Raw genomic sequence first — 19,155 nt, 5'->3', positions numbered from 1 at the left:
AGCATCATCTCTGCCCACAGGACTATCAGTGAAGGCCACAACATCAGAACTTGCCAGCCTGCTCCAAGTTTCCACCCAGGTTAGTATTGTCTCTGCTCTGTACACCTCCAGATGGCAATGTAGGAAGATGATCAATGACGTTCTCCACTCTGCCACAGTAGATGCCACTATCTTCCCTCTGATAGCTCACACTGACCCCAACAGCATTAACCCTGTGTGAACCTGCATTCTGGGACACCTCTCCACAACCCACTTTCATCACCCTTAACATCTGCCCACCCGTCAACTCTCACTCTAGAGGACAAACACAGCCACAAAAGGAACAGAAGGTGGATTGTGGGACACCTGATATTCAGCTGCTCAACCCTTATGAGGAGAGGCTCCTGACTCTGACTATCCTGAGCAGCTTCCTGACCATGTCGACTGGTACCTAAATCTGTCTTTGACTTACCGAGGTACCTGAACAAAGACTACCCTCCTTGATTTGACTGAGGCCTGCTGATCATTATAGCCAAGCTTCCCAGCTCTGTGCCCACGCTAGGGCAACACAGTGATACTGGGAGCCTGGTATCTCTGGCTGAGAGGGAAAAACACAAAAAGGCAAGGCACAGCAATGCAGGGCAGGGGTGCTCTAGGCAACCAGTTGGCCCCAGGGTGCATGAGTGCTATGCCAGTGAGTGAAGAGTCTGGAGACACAGCCTAGTCCAGTCCATGAGTTGGGTGTGCGTCCCAGAGCGCACAATGTCCTTGCTGCAATGTCACAATAGTTACCATTGCACCCCAAGATGCAGCATCGAAGTGCAGATGCACATTGATTGGGAATATACCCATGAGAGTTCTCCGAGGCTGGTTCAGTTTGGATGCCAAAGCCCATGGACATGAGGTACATGTTGCCATGGAGTATGCCCTTGAGATATTGGTGTTCGATATCCAACATCGTGGGTTGTTTGGAGCAAACAGTGAGTTGAAGTCACCAGGTACCCACTCTGTTTCCTATTTCAACGTGTCTCAATGTCTACCTTGTTTTGTGAGATACAAAGCTGAATATTAATCAGCTGAGTTGGGCCATCAACAAGGCTAAGAAATAATTTGCCCCTGTAATTGGTAACTTATTGATGCCTCACAAGAAACCTACCTCGCCTCTTGAGGAAAGCACATAAGATAATGCAAGGTGGGCTTCATTGCATCCCTTGTAAAACTTGAGGATACATTTTGTCATAGTCACCATAGCTTAGACCCCTGAAAGATTCCTCCCATCATTTACTTAGCCTGTGTATTTCAGAGAGCGAAAAAAAGTTTGACAAATAGTCTGAACAAGTGCAGCCAAAGGAATCGCATATCATCTACCTGGGGCAGTGATTTTGTTGAGTGGGGTATGGCTAAAGTGAATTGAGAGTGTGTTGCTGGAAAAGCACAGCAGGTCAAGCAGCATCTGAGGAGCAGGAAAATCAATGATTTGGGCTGGAGCCCTTCATCAGGAATGAGGCTGGGAGCCTCGGGGGTGGAGAGATAAATGGGAGGGGCATGGGGCTGGGGAAGAAAGTAGCATAAGAGTGTAATAGGTGGATGGAGGTGGGGGCAAAGGTGATAGGTTGGAGGGGAGGGTGGTGCCAATAGGTGGGAAGGAAGATGGACAGGTGGGACAGGTCATGAGGACGGTGCTGAGCTGGAAGGTTGGAACTGGGGTAAGGTGGGGGGAGGGGAAATGAGCAAACTGCTGAAGGCCACATTGATGCTCTGAGGTTGAAGGGTCCTGAGGCGGACGATGAGGTGTTCTTCCTCCAGGCGTCAGGCAGTAAGGGAGTGGCAACAGAGAAGGCCCAGGAACTGTATACCTTTGGCAGAGTGGGAGGGGGAGTTGAAATGTTGGGCCACGGGGTGGTGTGGTTGATTGGTGCGGATGTCCCGGAGATGTTCCCTAAACCGCTCTGCTAGGAGGCGTCCAGTCTCCCCAATGTAGAGGAGACCGCATCGGGAGCAATGGATACAATAAATGACATTGGTGGGTGTGCAGGTAAAACTTTGATGGATGTGGAAGGCTCCTTTGGGGCCTTAGATGGAGGTGAGGGAGGAGGTGTGGGCACAGGTTTTGCAATTCCTGCGGTGGCAGGGGAAGGTGCCAGGACGGGAGGGTGGGTTGTTTTGGGGCGGAGGGGGGAGGCGGTAGACCTGACCAGGTGGTCACGGAGGGAATGGCCTTTCTGGTAGGGGTGGGGAGGGAAATAAATATATCCTTGGTGGTGGGGTCTGGTTGTAGGTGGCAGGAATGTCGGCGGATGATGCGGTTTATGTGATGGTTGGTGGGGTGGAAGGTGAGGACCAAGGGTGTTCTGTCCTTGTTGCTGTTAGAGGGGTGGGGATCGAGGGTAGAGGTGTGGCACATGGATGAGATGCATTGGAGGGCATCTTCAACCATGTCGGAGGAGAAAGTTTGGTCTTTAAAGAAGGAGGCCATCTGGTGTGTTCTGTGGAGTAGATGCAGCAGAGGTGGAGGAATTGGGAATATGGGATGGCGTTTTTGCAGGAGGCAACCACAACAAGGACAGAACCACCCTCTCCCCCACCCACCCCCCTCCCCCACACCTCCCCTCCCTCCCCAACTGCTGTTCCTGAACTTCAGAGGTGGAGGGAATAGATGCTTGTGGATGTGGTGCCAGTAAGGCAGGCTACAGTGTCCCGGGTGGTGTCAAACTTAGAGCTGCACTTATCCAAGCAAATGGGGAATATTTCATCACACTCCTGACTTGTGCCTTGCAGATGGTGGACAGGAGATTCAAGAGGTGAGCTATTCATTGCAGGATTCATAGCCTCTGAGCTTCTCCCATAGCCATTGCGTTTATGTGGGTAGCCCATTTGAATTCAGACTGGGGATCTTAAACCAGTTTTAGGATGTAAATCTACTGACCAAATTTATAATTTTCCTGTGTTTCTTGCTCTCCCTCTGCATTAGTTTATTTGTCAAAGGGTCTTTCTGAATAATGATGGAGATTTCCCTGCCAATGGATAGTCTCTATTTAGAATTTTTGTCTTCCAGAAATTTCTACACAGTAAAAATATCACTGGGCACTGGTATAGTGTGGGAAAATAGACTGTTGCTCCTACTTCCTATGTTCCCAACTCAGGTATGAAGCTCCACGTTCCAAAACCAATTGGAAGCTCAGCTGATTATATTTTGAGCACAATTCAAATCTTCAGCAGAACCTGTTGATAAATCAATTAAACTTTGAGCAACTATAGGACTGCATGTCAGGAAAATTTCTCTTTATGTTCACCTTAAAGCAAGCGTTACAGCAATTTAGCTGATCACTTCACTATGATTTCCAGACACAACTCAGTAACAGCAGTGTGTCCCACCTATGCAATGAGAATGTTCACTCAATTTGTAATGCCAACCGCTGTCTCACAGTGTTAGTGACCTTGGTTCGATTCCACCCTCGGGAAACTGTGTGTGGAATTTGCACATTTTCCCCGTGTCTACCTGGGCTTCCTCTGGGGTATTCTGCTTTCCTCTCACAGTCCAAAGGGGTGGCACGGTGGCTCAGTCGTTAGCACTGCTACCTTACAGCACCAAGGACCAGGGTTTGATCCCAGCCCTGGGTGACTGTCTGTGTGGAATTTGCATGTTCGCCCCGTGTCTGCGTGGGTTTCCTCAGGGTGCTCAGGTTTCCTCCCACAGTCCAAAGATGAGCAGGTTAGGTGAATTGCCCATGCTAAATTGCCCACAGTATTCAGGGATGTGTAGGCTAGGTGCATTAGTCAGGGATAAGTATAAGGTAGGGGAATGGGTCTGGGTGTGTTACTCTTCAGAGGGTCGGTGTGACCTTGTTGGGCCAAAGGGCCTGTTTCCATACTGTAGGGATTCTATGATGTGCACGTTAGGTGGATCAGCCATGGAAATAGGATCTGGATGGGATGCTCTTTGGAGTGTTGGTGTGAAGTCAATGGGCTGAATGGCCTGCTTCCACATTGTGGGGATTCCATCAAATGGAAAAGTGGGTTTAATTCCTGAACTTAGCTGAGGCTACCATTAGGGGCTCTCCTTCTCAATCTCTCCTCTCGCCACTGATGACAGAGTAGTCCAGTGGGACAATGGTGACTTTACCTGGACATTTACCAACTCAAAGATACAGTGCAGTAATTCACCAAGGATTCTTAGATAGCACCTTCCAAACCCACAACCATGACTACCTGGAAGAGCAAGTGGCAGCAAATGCAGGGGAACACCACCACCTGCAAATTCCAGTCCAAGCCAGTTACCACCTGCATTGTAAATAGACACCATTCCTTCAATGTCAATCACTGGAGTTCCTTCACCGTCTTTTCATAAATTTGAAAATAAAAACCTTTTTATCCATCAGAAAAAAAAAGCAAGTTGGCAAAATGACTGTTCACTGCAAGCCAAAGAAGTGATTAACTGACTCATTGGGTTTTTAAAAAAAATATTTTCAGTGATTTTAAATCACTCACAGGTGGGAACTCTTTTATTAAAAATATTCCAAAAATGATGATAAACCCATTTTCAGATGCATTAATGAAACCAAACCAAGTTATAGGCTCTCAAACACATCAAGGCATACTTTGTAATGGGAAAATAAAACAAAAGAAACAATTATGTTTTATTATGCTGACTGCTTGCAGTAGTTCATGGAGGGTTTTACATTTGAGAATACACACACGAGTTTTAGTCATAATTTGCTGGATTTCTTAACTAATGCAATATCTGACGTCTCTCAGCAACAGCAGTGCAAGCATTACCATTTCGAGTTTATAACTAGTTTAAGTTAATATGTATTTTGATACGAATTCAAATCTCAACATTATTGTCAATCATTACGAGTTAGTAATGACAGAATCACAGAATTGTTACAGTGCAGAAGAGATCATTCAGCCCATCATGCCTGTTCCTGTTTGCTAGCCCAGTGCCAATCTCCTGCCTCTTCCCCATATACCTGCACGTCATTCCTATCATCTTGAATGCCTCAGTTCAACCCGCCTCCACTTTTCCAGGTAATTAAAGGTCTAGCACGTATCGTAGATTCTGCATTATTTCTTAAAAGTCTTATCGATTTGGACAGTGCATGTTTTATTCTTTGTTGTAAAAACGCATCTAGTTTTCTTGTGTCCTTTCGGGAAGGGAATCTGACATTCTTATACAGTCTGAGCTACAAGACCCATAGTAATACAATGAACTCTTAATCCCCTCTGGAACATGGCCTCGCATTTCAAGGCCAATTAGGAATGGGGAATAAATGCTGGCCTTGCCTATACATCAGGAAAGATCCTTTTTTAAGAAAAGGTCGACATTAATATGATGGGGCTGGTATATAAATATTTGAAATATGCCTTTCAGGAGTCAAACTCAGCTGCACAAAATGGGTTTCACACAAATTGCCAAATGAGATTTTTTTTGTTTTAACACACCAGTGTTTCTTTCCAATGAATGGAAAACATTGTCACAAAGTGTTCACTTCCAAACCTAAAACCAATGACAAATGAAAACAGAAGTTGCTGGAAAAACTCAGCAGGTCTGGCAGCACCTGTGCAGAGAAATCAGAGTTAAAGTTTCAAGTGTGGTGACCCTTCCTCAGAACTGATGACAATGGGGCCAGCAAAGATGACCCCCAGAGAGGGTTTGAAATTCTGCAGACTTCAATGGGAAGAATATTAAACATCGAGAAACATCAGCTTCTCATTCGTTCTGACCTTATGACTAAAGGAAGATGCTGAATATCTATAATCAAAACCAGAAAAGGGGACAAATATCAGCAGGTCAGGCTGCCTCTGCACAGAGAGATGGAGTTAATGGTTCATATTCGTGACCTTTCACCAGAACATTGAGACCCTGTTGTAAGTGTGCTGCAAGACAGTCAGCAATATCACCCCCTTCAACATAAAGAATATATCAGCAAAACATTTGGAAAATTCGTCTTGGGAAGCGTGCCTTGCAAATCACACGAGCTCATTATAATAATCACAATGTTCTCTCATCGTGCAAAACACAATAAGTGTGTTTGCAAAAAAAGTCAAACTGGAACTTACCTGTGTGTCCAGAAGTGGAGTCGGTAGAGCCAGAACTGGAAACGTTCAGGTCCCCCTCTTGATCAGATATTTCCAATGGAGAACTTCCTGCTAATCTCAAATACTCAGCTGAATCCTCAATTGCTGCCAAACGTTGCTGGACACAATATCTGTTTGAAACCTTTCCTTCTTGGTGAGATTTCTGCTCCCTGTCAGCGCGTGACTCTCCAAGGGGGACAAAAGAACTTTTGTGGGCTATGACAACGCAGGGCCAGAGCAGGGGCAGAGCAAGTGGAATTTCTGACAGAAGACTCAGAGCTTATTGGGGAGAGGAGATTCATCTCGTGCTAAAGAATTTGCAAGTGCAACAAACGTGCCTTCCACTTGGCAATTAGTCAACAGAACAAATAATCAATGTTACAGACTCTGCAGTGAGGAAGGGAAACTGAATAGCAGTAGAAAACTTTGCCTACAGGGATGATTTTCTCCATTGACTCTCCAATGATTATTTCTTTTATAAACACAACTGGGCAGTTTGGGAGAATGCTGGTGACTGATATGTGTGTGTTAAGTCTCCTCATATTCACATCAACTCGAGAGAGAGAGAGAGAGAGAGAGAGAGAGAGAGAGAGAGAGAGCGAAAGCTCCAACCTGATTACACAGCCCCAATTTTGTGTATTCGTCTTAGGATAGTTTCATGGGATCTGTATTTCCATTCACCGCCGAACTGGAAATATAAACATGCGAGGTTAGTTGGAATGTCAGGAAAGTTTCTGGTGACACAGAAAAACAGTCAATTACTCAAACATTTGGAACACAGTACAGCACAGGAACAGGCCCTTTGGCCCACTATGCTGTGCCTAACATGAGGCTAAATCGAACTTGGTCCACCTCCCTCCATTCCTTTCATATTCATATGCTTATCTAAAAGCCCCTTAATGCCCTTATCGTATCTGCCCAGAGAAAGGGTTGTACCCATAATTTGGCAGTATTATTAGGAGAGAGATTCACATGTCCTATATGATTTCATATTTATTATAGTCTTGCCGGAATACAGAAATTAGAAGCACGCATTTAGCTTATCATGTGTGTTCTAGCTCTGTGGAAGAGTGTTCTAATTAGTCCCACTTATAGAGACATAGAGTCATAGAGATATACAGCATGGAAACAGACCCTTCGGTCCAATTCACCCATGCCGACCAGATGTCCTAAATTAATCTATCCATTTGTCAGCATTTGGACCATATCCCTCTAAGGCCTTCCAAGACATGTACCCATTCAGAGGCCTTTTAAATGTTGCAGTTGTACCAGCCTCCATCAGTTCCTCTGCCAGCTCATGCCATACACGCACCACCCACTGCGTGAAAAAATTGTCCCTCGGGTCCCTTTTAAACCTTTCCCTTCTCACCTTAAACCTATGCCCTCTAGTTTTGGACTCACACATCTTAGGAAAAAAGATCTTGTTTGTTTACCCCATCTGTGACCTTCATGATTTTATAAACTTCTATAAAGTCACCCCCTCAGCCTCCGGCGCTCCAGGGAAAACAGCCACAGCCTGTTCAATCTCTCCCTATAGCTCAAACCCTCCAATGCTGGCAACATCCTTGTAAATCTTTTCTGAACCCTTTCAAGTTTCGCAACGTTTTTCCTGTAGCAGGGTGACCAGAATTGTACGCAATATTCCAATAGTGGCCTAATTAATGTCCTGTACAGCCACAACATCACTTCCCAACTCCTACACTCAATACTCTGACCAAGAAAGGCAAGTATACAAACACCTTATTCACTATCCTGTCAAGCCTGTGACTCCACTTTTAAGGAGCTACGAACCTGCACTCCAAGGTCTCTTTGTTCAGCAACACTCCCCAGGACTTTACCATTAAGGGTATAAGTCCTGCCCTGATTTGCCTTTCCAAAATGCAACACCTCACATTTATCTAAATTAAACTCCATCTGCCACTCCTCAGCCCATCGACCCATCGACCCATCTGATCAAGATCCTGTTATACTCTGAGACAATCATCTTCAGCAGCCACTCCACCTCCAATTTTGATGCTATCTGCAAATGTACTAGCCATTCCTCCTATGATCACATCCAAATCTTTTATGTAAATGATGAAAGGAAATGGATCCCAGCACCGATCCTTCACCTCCGTGTTTATTCCTTGTGGCCTCAGTAATGTTTTTTTTTTAAGTATGAAACTATTTCCCTTATTTTTGACCTGGTCTCTGTCAGTATTTCAGATAATGCATTGACACAGTGTAGGAAGTAAAGATTCTCCACATCTTGTAACTCATTCTTTAGCCAATGATTGTAAGTCCGTTTCCATGCTGTACATCTCTATGACACTGTATGGTTTTGGGTTGCCCAACTCTCTTGCCTTCTCTAAACCTTCTCCTCAGTTATCTTGTGAAACATAAGGATGAACTTGTGCTTCCCAGACCTTTCCATTGTGATCCCAATTTGCAACTTGAAAAGTGTCATGGCCGCTCTGTGTGTGCCAGGATCAGGAAAGCTAGGATGGTGTAGGGGGTGGGAGGTTCAATATTTGAACTATCTTAAAGGCATTCATTAAATCTACCATTTAACTTTTTCTGCTCTCTGAATAACAATTTAATCTTGACCAGCGTCTCCACAGAACTGCACAGTCCCTTACGACAGCATTCTGTTTGCATACATATCTGCAATCACTAAATGCGGATGTTCGGTCACAGGCTATCTCTGAGGTGTCCCGGCCAATACAGTCATCACACAATGAACGTCAACACATGATTGTTTCTTGTCATTAAAGTTTGTGGGATCTTGCTGTGCATAGGTCAGCTGCATGGCAGAAATGGCAGCGGCTCATGTGAATGTTGGTTTGGGACATCCTGAGATTGTCGATGGTGCTAGCGAAGTGCGGACCATTTTTCTGCGAGTGGGGAGAAGATGGACATTGTGGTTGTGAGACTGAGGGGAGGATAAAGTTCAGTCCTGATGCTTTTGCTATAGGGTAGATTATAGTTACCTACTGTCTGGAACTAAGCCATCGCGCCTGGACTTGTATGAGGCTCAAATGCTTGCCAATACTGAGTCAGTGAGGGAGCTTGACGACCCTAAGATAAAGGATGGATATTTATAAAAACAGCCGCATTTCTTTTGTTGTTCAGTATCTAGTGGCCCTGAAGGAAAGCCAGTATGTTGCTGCATCAGCCAAGATTCAGCGATTAACCCTCTCCCCTCTGAGGCAAATCCGTCAGCTCACATACCGAGGAAGTGCCGGCTTTCAAAAGCAGTGCTAGACAAAGACAGAATTCTGCTGTCTCTGCAGAGATTCCAGGGCACTATTTATAAGTGAGAGCAGGATAAATTTTCCCTTTTCTGTGTCAGCAGTCATCTCTCAACTGATATTATTTTAAAAAAACAGATTGTCCCATCATTGTCGCATTGTAGCCTGTGGGATCTTGCTGTACACAAATTGGCTGCTGCCACTTTCTACATTGTTAGTGACTACTCTCTTTGGATGCAAAGATGTTTGGGACTCTCTTGAGGTCATGAAAAGTGCTATACAAATGCAAGTCCCTTCTTCCCCCTTAGCTGTTCAATGTGGACAGGATGGAACATTTCTGCTCAGGTCTGCTCAATGGAATTAGCTCCCCACTCCTTGAGGTTCACACAGGGAAGTTGGAGGAAGTAACAGAACCAGCTGTGAAACCTCAATCCAACATGCCCTTGAATGTTCTTGAGAGGCTGGAGAGAGAACTCTCTGTAAATTTATAATCCATTTTGCAGACACTCCCTTCTGCACCATCAAAATTGGAAGTTTTTGAAAAAAAAATCTGCTCTTAACTGAAGGCAATAAATAACAGACGCGACTTCAACATGGTTTCACATAAAGACAGCGATGGAGTGTTTTAGAATCCCATGTCAGTTCTTTGTTCAGGCAACTTCCGATGTCAAAAGGATAAAGGAAGCTTCTTCAGGCTATAAAATATCTCCTGGGAATAATGCAGAGAAAGTTGGGAAGCTATGCAGTACATCCGACTGCTCATATGAAAGCATTAAGATGTAGGAGCAGAAAGAGGCTGTTCAGCCCATTGAGTCTGCTCTGCCATTCAGTCAGGTCATGCCTATTCTGAGAATCCAAGTTTCTGTCTTTTCCGCATAACCCTTGATTCCCTTACTGATTAAAAATCCTGTCTATCAGTGAACATACTGATGACCCAGCCCCGACAGCCCTCTGCAGTAAGGAATTCCAACTGAGAGGAGATACTCCTACACACCTCTGTACTAAAGATGTGAGTCCTTATTTTGAGACAAAGATTCTCCCACAAGGGGAAACAACCTTTCTGTATTGGCCCTGTCAAGACATCTAATAATCCCATGTGTTTTGACAAGGTCACCTCTCATTCGTCCAAATTCCAACATGTACGGACCCAACCTACTCAAACTCTCCTCATTGGAAAGTGTCTCCATATCCAGTATCAGTCGAGTGACTCTGGAGTGCCACCAAACATTCCTTAGATAAAGGGCCCAATGTATTCTGGCTGTGGTCTGACTCGTGCCTTGTACAGTTTTAGCAAAACCTCCCTATTGTTATATTTTGTCCCTTTAAAAATTAAGGCCTCCCTCCTCCTAAATACATTAACCTGTGTACCTACAGCGCTAGAGATCTGGGTTCAGTTCCCGCCTCAGGCGACTAACTGTGTGGAGTTTGCACGTTCTCCCCGTGTCTGCGTGGGTTTCCTCCGGGTGCTCCGGTTTCCTCCCACATTCCAAAGATGTGCAGGTCAGGTGAATTGGCCATGCTAAATTGCCCGTAGTGTTAGGTAAGGGGTAAATGTAGGGGTATGGGTGGGTCGCGCTTCGGCGGGGCGGTGTGGACTTGTTGGGCCGAAGGGCCTGTTTCCACACTGTAGGTAATCTAATCTAATCTAATCTAATCTAATCTAATCTAATCTACTCACTGTGTTGCATGTTTGGATGGTGTGGCGGGGAATCAGGGGTCCTCAGGGATTCTGAGAGAACAATGGTTAAGTGGTTAAGGAGGCTTATGGGGGATACTTGTCTTTGTTAGTTGAAGCATAGAATTTCAGAGGAGGGCAGTGATGTACTGAACGTTGATTCGGGCACAACAAGAGTATTGCATGCAGTTATGAAATCCACACTGCAAGAGGGATGTGATTAACCCGGAGAGGGTGTAGAGGACTTTTGTCAAGATGTATCCTGGGCTGGAGGTTTTCAGTTATGAAGAGAGTTATCGGACATACTGGGGTTGTATTCCTGAGAGCAAAGGAGATTTAGAGGGGTCATGATTGAGATGCATAAAATTATGCGGGCATAAGTAGGGTTGGTAGGAAGAAACATTTCCCGTTGGTGAAGTGATCGATGACCAAGGTAAGGAGCAGACGTGAGGAAAAAGGTTTTCACCCAAAGGAGGGGGTGGGAATCTGGAACTCATTGTCTGTAAGAGTGAGAGAGGCAGAAACTCTCAGAGCATTGGAGAAATATGTAGATGTGCCCTTGTGATGCCAAGACCAAGTGCAGGAAAGTGAGTTGGGAATAGTTAGGGATTGTTTTGACTGGTGCAGATTTAATGGGCCAAAGGGCCTTTTATCTCTGTTGTAGTTCTCTGTGACTCTAATTCCCAGCCTTGACAGACTGGTTGAGTGAAAGTGGGAGCACAAAGCAGTGATTATCAGGAAATTGCAATCAACAGACTCAACACTTCTCAACTCAATGGTAGGAAAAATGCATGAAGAGATTTAGAGCAATAAGCCAAAGCAAACATAATCTAATTGAATGTCGTCATAGACACAAGGGGCTGAAATGCCTACTTCTATTCCTGTTGCTCATAACCCTAGCTCCCTCACCACCAGCATTGGGAACACCTGAAGAATTAGATCTAATAGAAGAGAAATATGAGAGTTCTTCATATTCAGACCAGGGTTGCATTTAAGGGTCCTTCTCCAGTTTTTCGGGTGTTCATAACTGATCCCGTGATGCAGAGGAGTAAGGAGTCCTCCCTGTTTGTTGAACAGTCCTGAAAGAAAGGCAGGTCCTATTCAAAGATTGGACTATATCACCATTGGTGCTGTGGACTGGGGGAAGAATACAATTACACCAGAGTTCCCTATCATCTCCAGGATCCTGCAGCATTGAACAACTTGCTCAGTCTCTGAGATGGAGTAAGGTCAGGTGTATTGGAGTTCCTTGTAAGAGTGACATGCACGGTGGATAAAGGGAAGCCTATAGGCATGTTACCATTAGATTTCCAAAAGGCATTTGATAAGGTGCTTCATCAAAGGTCATTGAGCAAAGTAGGAGCTCATGATGTAGGGGGATATTATTCACATAGGTCAAAGATTGGCTGGCTGGTGGGAAACAGAGTATGCATAAAATAATGTCTTTCTGACTGGCAGGATGGGATAATTGGAACACTGCAGGGTACACACTTGTCAGTGTAGGTAGGAATGTGAAATTGAAAGCACCAACAAACCAACCATATCTTTAACAACTAGCAAATCAGGCTTTAGGGACTGAATGGCCTTCTGCTCCCAAATCCCCTTCCTGATTATATCTACCAGTTTGATTTTACATTTTTTAAAAATTCCCGCTCTTGAGACATTGATACCCTTTTCCAGGATGATTCACATAATTGAGCTTAAACTTTCTTAGTTTCAAAAACTCCTTCAGGATTCTTACCAAGCATCTTGATCTTACATTTTAAAAATAAAATCCTTACAGAGAGGTAAACCAATTTCCTAACTGGCCTCCAGAAAAAAAAACTTTTCTTAACCGAACAATTTTTCCAATCCATGGGTTTTCCCTGAGCAAAAATCATTGCTTCATACTTCTAAATCAAAAGTGAGCTAATGCCTTCAAATTTTGCTCTCCCTGAAACTCTCATAATACAAACAAATTTGCATTATCACTCCAGGAAGGCTTCAGTCAACTGCTCCCCCAAATATACTGGCTTAAATTCATGATTAAATACATTCATACGTGCAATCCAAGACCCAGATACCACTAGTTCAAAATCCAAACTCTAAAATAAATGATATTAATATGTAGAAATATCATATCTTTTGTCACAGGTGTGACAAGCCACCAGAAGGTTCAGGAACAGGTTGCAATAATTTATTAAGTACGTTTGTACCCAGGGTGAGCAAACATATGGAGTCTAAGACAACATTCGGTGCTGGGCTCTCTTTTTGTCATTTACATAAATGATTTGGATGTGAGCATAAGAGGTACAGTTAGTAAGTTTGCAGATGACACCTAAGTTGGAAGTGTACTGGACAGCAAAGATGGTTACCTCAGATTACAACAGGATCTTGACCAGATGGGCCAATGGGCTGAGAAGTGGCAGATGGAGTTTAATTCAGATAAATGTGAGGTGCTGCATTTGGGAAAGCAAATCTTAGCAAGACTTATACACTTAATGATAAGGTCCTAGGGAGTGTTGCTGAACAAAGAGACCTTGGAGTACAGGTTCATAGCTCCTTGAAAGTGGAGTCACAGGTAGATAGATTAGACTAGATTACTTAGATTAGATTACTTAGATTAGATTACTTACAGTGTGGAAACAGGCCCATTGGCCCAACAAGTCCACACCGATCCTCCGAAGAGCAACCCACCCAGTCCCATTCCCCTATATTTACCCCTTCACCTAACACTACGGGCAATTTAGCATGGCCAATTCACCTGACCTGCACATTTTTGAACTGTGGGAGGAAACCGGAGCACCCAGAGGAAACCCACGCAGACACGGGGAGAATGTGCAAACTCCACACAGAGAGTCGCCTGAGGTGGGAATTGAACCCGGGTCTCTGGCACTGTGAGGCAGCAGTGGTAACCACTGTGCATTTGGTATGCTTTCCTTTATTGGTCACAGTATTGAGTACAAGAGTTGAGAGGTCATGTTGCAGCTGTACAGGATATTAGTTAGGTCACTGTTGGAATATTGCGTGCAATTCTGGTCTCCTTCCTACCAGAAAGATGTTGTGAAACTTGAAAGGGTTCAGAAAAGATTTACAAGGATGTTTCCTGAACAGGCTGTGGCTGTTTTCACTGGAGCGTCGGAGGCTGAGGGGTGACCTAATAGAGGTTTACAAAATTATGCAGGGCATGGGTAGGGTAAATAGGCAAAATCTTTTCCCTGGGGTCGGGGAGTCCAGAATTAGAGGACGTAGGTTTAGGGTGAGAGGGGAAAGATATAAAAGACACCTAAGGGGCAACTTTTTCACACAGAGGGTGGTATGTGTATGGAATGAGCTGCTAGAGAAAGTGGTGGAGGCTGGTACAATTGTAACATTTAAGAGCCATTTGGATGGGTATATGAATAGGAAGGGTTTGGAGGGATATGGGCCGGGTGCTGGCAGGTGGGACTAGATTGGGTTAGGATATCTGGTCGGCATGGACGAGTTGGACAGAAGGGTCTGTTTCCATGCTGTACATCTCTATGACTCTGTGACTCTATAACATTGTTAAAAAAACCCCACAATTTGTTCCTTCTTATACACAGGAGAAAGTGAGGACTGCAGATGCTGGAGATCAGAGCTGAAAATGTGTTGCTGGAAAAGCGCAGCAGGTCAGGCAGCATCCAAGGAGCAGGAGAATCGACGTTTCAGGCATGAGCCCTTCTTCAGGAAAGGGCTCATGCCCGAAATGTTGATTCTCCTGCTCCTTGGATGCTGCCTGACCTGCTGCGCTTTTCCAGCAACACATGTTCAGCCCTTCTTACACACACCTGTACTCACGTATACATACTATCACTCAAGTCAACAGCTTACAATAATACACTGAACAGATGTTTCTGGCTTTAATTCTTTGTGGCCCTGTATACACACCCTAGGCATTGTTCTAATTCATGCTAAATCTCATCACATTGCGCAGTCCAGATTGTTTCTCGCTGCCACAACCCACTCCCTTCACTGTCCCAGTGGATGCCAAACTGGAAATCCCCTCACTGAGATCATCCAATAACATATGGACAAGAAACAGGAGTAGGCCACTTGGCTCTTCGAGCCTGCTCTGCCTCTCAATAAGGTCATGGCTGATTGGATTTTAACCCCCGTTCTGCATATCCCCGGTAATCATTCATCTCCTTGGAAATCAAAACTCGATCCATCTCTGTCTTAAAGTACCTCTGCATTTTTGCATTTTGAAGAAGGAAATTCCAAAGACTCATGATACTCTGCAAGAGTTTTTCCCCTCATCTCATCTTAAATGGGTACCTTCTTATTTTGTAACCTCTGGCCCCCCCATCCCTAATTTTGGATTTGTCCATCAGAAGGAGACACCCTTTTCCAAATCCACCTGGTCAAGTCCCCTCAGGTTCTGAGATGCTTCAACTAAGGCCAGCTGCAGGATTTGAACAATAGACCTACAGGACAATCGGGAAAGGGGTGCTACCTGGGGGCCAAAGGATTACCTCTGGTAGTGCTGTTGTTTCTCACAAAAAAAGGTCTATGGAGAGCACAGAGTGGGGGATTTTGGTGACATTCAGCTCACAAGGGGTTAATGGGAATGGTGGGAAATAATTGTTTCAGTTTTGGAGCTGCGTGAATTGTGAACCTGAACTAAAGAGGAGCCTTTGGAATCAACTCGGCCCAGAGGTGCAGGAAGCACAGTGCATGCTAAACACGACTGGGATATCACGTGAGCAGCTCATTGCCGGCTCAAACATAGGCCCATGTGTAATTCATTCCCAAAGCTGCCATGAAGCCAGAGTTCAATTCATCACTATTTCGGAAGTAAATCTCACACAGAAAAAACAAAGCATGTTTTGAATTTATTTTTATGTTTGTGACTAAGCGGGCGTTAATTCATGGAAGCACATAGCACACTCAGAGACCATTCAGTGCCTGTACAGTCTCTTTGGAAGAGCGATCCAATTAGATACACCCACCTGCTCTTGACTCTCAGCTGTGCAAACCTTTTACCTTCAAATATTTTCGTACCTGGTCCCCATTTAAGTCAGTGCATTCCAAATGGCCGAAAGTGTCAGTGCATCTTCCCAAAGGTTGTCTAATTAATTATAGAGTCATAAAGTAGTATGTACAGTATAGAAACAGACCCTTTGATCCAACTCCTCTGTGCTGACCAGATATTCTATGTTAATCTAGTCCCATTTGCCAGCATTTGGCCCAAGGTAGACAGGCAGGAGGTTTAAAGAACACAGCAAGCCAGGTAGCATCAGAAGGCAGAGAAGTCGCCATTTCGGGTGTAGCCCTTCTTCAGGATTGTGGTCGGGGGGGGGAGCGGTTGTGGGGGGAGCTGCAGATAAAGGGGGTGGCGAGGCAGGGTAGTGAAGTGGGGATAGGAGAAGACAGGTAGAGAGTACAATCTGGTTGGTCAATATGGTGATACACAGTGTGGTGGTAGAAGGCTGTTTGTGTAACTGAAGCCCAGTACCATTGGTGTATCACAGGGAGATCTTGTTGTTTGAATTATATATAAACGTTACAGATGAGAATGCAAGGGGATCGATAAGTTTGTAGATGACACAAAGATTGGCTGAGTGTTGACAGTGAGGAGGAAGGTGTTAGATCACAGGAGAATATCAAGCGATTGGTCAGGTGGGCAGATCAGTGGCAGAAAGAATTTAAACATGATAAATGTGACAAAATGCACTTTGGAAGAAATAACAAGACAGGGGAGTACTCAATGAACGGCAGCACACTAGGAAGTTCAGAGGACAGAGGAATTCTGGGGAGCTGGTCCAAAGATTCCTGAAGGAGACAGGACAGGTTAATACTGGATTAGTGGTGCTGGAAGAGCACAGCAGTTCAGGCAGCATCCAACGAGCAGTGAAATCGACGTTTCGGGCAAAAGCCCTTCATCAGGAATAACGGCAGTGAGCCTGAAGCATGGAGAGATAAGCTAGAGGAGGGTGGGGGTGGGGAGAGAGTAGCATAGAGTACAATGGGTGAGTGGGGGAGGAGATGAAGGTGATAGGTCAAGGAGGAGAGGGTGGAGTGGATAGGTGGAAAAGAAGATAGGATGTGGAAGGCTCCTTTAGGGCTTTGGATAGAGGTGAGGGAGGAGGTGTGGGCACAGGTTTTACAGTTCCTGCGGTGGCAGGGGAAAGTGCCAGAATGGGAGGGTGGGTCGTAGGGTGGTGTGGACCTGACCAGGTAGTCACGGAGGGAACAGTCTTTGCGGAAGGCGGAAAGGGGTGGGGAGGGAAATATATCCCTGGTGGTGGGGTCTTTTTGGAGGTGGCGGAAATGTCGGTGGATGATTTGGTTGATGCGAAGGTTTGTAGGGTGGAAGGTGAGCACCAGGGGCGTTCTGTCCTTGTTACGGTTGGAGGGGTGGGGTCTGAGGGCGGAGGTGCGGGATGTGGACGAGATGCGTTGGGGGGCATCTTTAACCACGTGGGAAGGGAAATTGCGGTCTCTGAAGAAGGAGGCCATCTGGTGTGTCCTATGGTGGAACTGGTCCTCCTGGGAGCAGATACGGCGGAGGCGGAGAAATTGGGAATACGGGATGGCATTTTTGCAAGAGATAGGGTGGGAATAGGTGTAATCCAGGTAGCTGTGGGAGTCGGTGGGTTTGTAAAAAATGTCAGTGTCAAGTCGGTCATCACTAATGGAGATGGAGAGGTCCGGGAAGGGGAGCGAGGTGTCAGAGATGGTCCAGGTAAATTTAAGGTCAGGGTCCCTGACCTTAAATTTACCAGGGCAGGTTAATAGGCTAGTTAAGAAAGCACATGGGACATGTGCCTTTATTGGGCAAAGGGCAGGAAGGTTACGTTGGAATTGTAGAGACTTTACTTAGGCCCCAGCTGAAGTACAGTGTGCAGTTCTGGTCACTTCACTACAGGAAGGATGTGATTGTTTTGGAGGAGGTGCAGAGGAGATCCACCAGGATGTTACCTGGGGTGGAGCATTTCAGAGATGAAGAGAAGTGGCTAAGCTTAGGTTGTTTTCCTGGGGCAGGGAAGGCTGAGGGGTGACCCGATAGAGTTATATAGGATTACAAGAGACATGGACAGTTCCTAATGAAGGCCTTATGTCCGAAATGTCAACTCTCCTGCTCCTCGGTTGCTGCCTTATCTGCTGTACTTTTCCAGCATCGCATTCTTCGACTCTGATCTCCAGCATCTGCAGTCCTCACTTTTTTCTTGTAAGGGACATGGACGGGGTGAATAGAAAGCAGCTGTTCCCCTTAGCTGAAGGGTCAATAACATGGAGGAACACCTCGCAGGTCAAAGGCAGGAGGTTTAGACAGGTTTTGAGAAAGAATATTTTTCACCCAAAGGGTGCACTGCCTGGGACAGTGTTTGATGCAGGTAGTCTCAAAACCTTTAAAAAGTACGTAGATGAGCTTGAAGTGTCATGACCTTCAAGGCTATGGGCTGAGTGCTGAGAAATGGGGCTAGTGTAGATTTGATTTATGTTTTGGCAAGTCAGACTTGATGGACTGAAGAACCTGTTCTGTAATGTATAATTCTACGATTCTATATTGTCCAGTGGTGACACAATTCACTGCTGCACAATTTACTGCTGTTCCACATAGTAATATATCTGTCCACCAAGGAGCATAGTGAAAAAGTATACTATAAAGCCCTGGTATTTTGTGTCTGACTTGTAATTATGTCCAACTTACGTGAAACAAAGAAACTCAGGCAATGTGTTGTGAATTCTAAACTGCATAACACCATCGCTCCTCCTGTGCCTGGGTTTTTAGCCTATTCCATTGCATCGAAAACAAGACAAAGCACTGCTGATGCTGGAGATCAGAATGGAGAAATTCAGCAGATCTCGTAGCATCTGTGGAGAGATAAACAGATTTAATGTTTGGGGTCCTAAGACCCTTCATCAGAACGAAAATAAATCTACAGTCAACAGTGTGATGCTGGAAAAGCACAGCAGGTCAGGCAGCATCCGAGGAGCAGGAGAATCGACGTTTCAGCTATTCCTGATGAAGGGCTTAGGCAGGAAACGTTGATTCTCTTGCTCCTCAGATGCTGCCTGACCTGCTGTGTTTCTCCAGCACCACAATCTTGACTCTGATCTGCAGTCCTCGCTTTCTCCTAAGATAAATCCAAACCCTCTATTTATGCATCTTTCAACCACTTCTAGATAGATTCTCATCACTTTATCTAAAACCTTGGTGTTTCTAAGCGGGTTGATCACAATTCTCCT

The 19,155-nt window shown here is 45.2% G+C and overlaps 1 protein-coding gene across 5 annotated transcripts in view; it reads right to left on the bottom strand.

Annotated features, from left to right (window-relative positions):
- The window catches only part of LOC140476887 (cadherin-7-like), a 151,505-nt gene extending 145,157 nt beyond the window's left edge, over nucleotides 1–6,348 (bottom strand). For all 5 annotated transcript variants that reach the window (XM_072569777.1, XM_072569778.1, XM_072569776.1 and 2 more), the window contains exon 1: nucleotides 6,040–6,348. The gene's annotated coding sequence lies outside the window, so the exon portion shown is untranslated. The remainder of the gene's footprint in view (nucleotides 1–6,039) is intronic.
- Nucleotides 6,349–19,155: the final 12,807 nt, after the last annotated feature.

Source organism: Chiloscyllium punctatum, chromosome 5 (genome assembly GCF_047496795.1).
Source record: "Chiloscyllium punctatum isolate Juve2018m chromosome 5, sChiPun1.3, whole genome shotgun sequence".
In the NCBI taxonomy this organism is placed as follows: domain Eukaryota; kingdom Metazoa; phylum Chordata; class Chondrichthyes; order Orectolobiformes; family Hemiscylliidae; genus Chiloscyllium; species Chiloscyllium punctatum.
The sequence above is the reverse complement of the archived record's forward strand: the minus strand, read 5'-3'. Positions and strand labels throughout refer to the sequence as shown.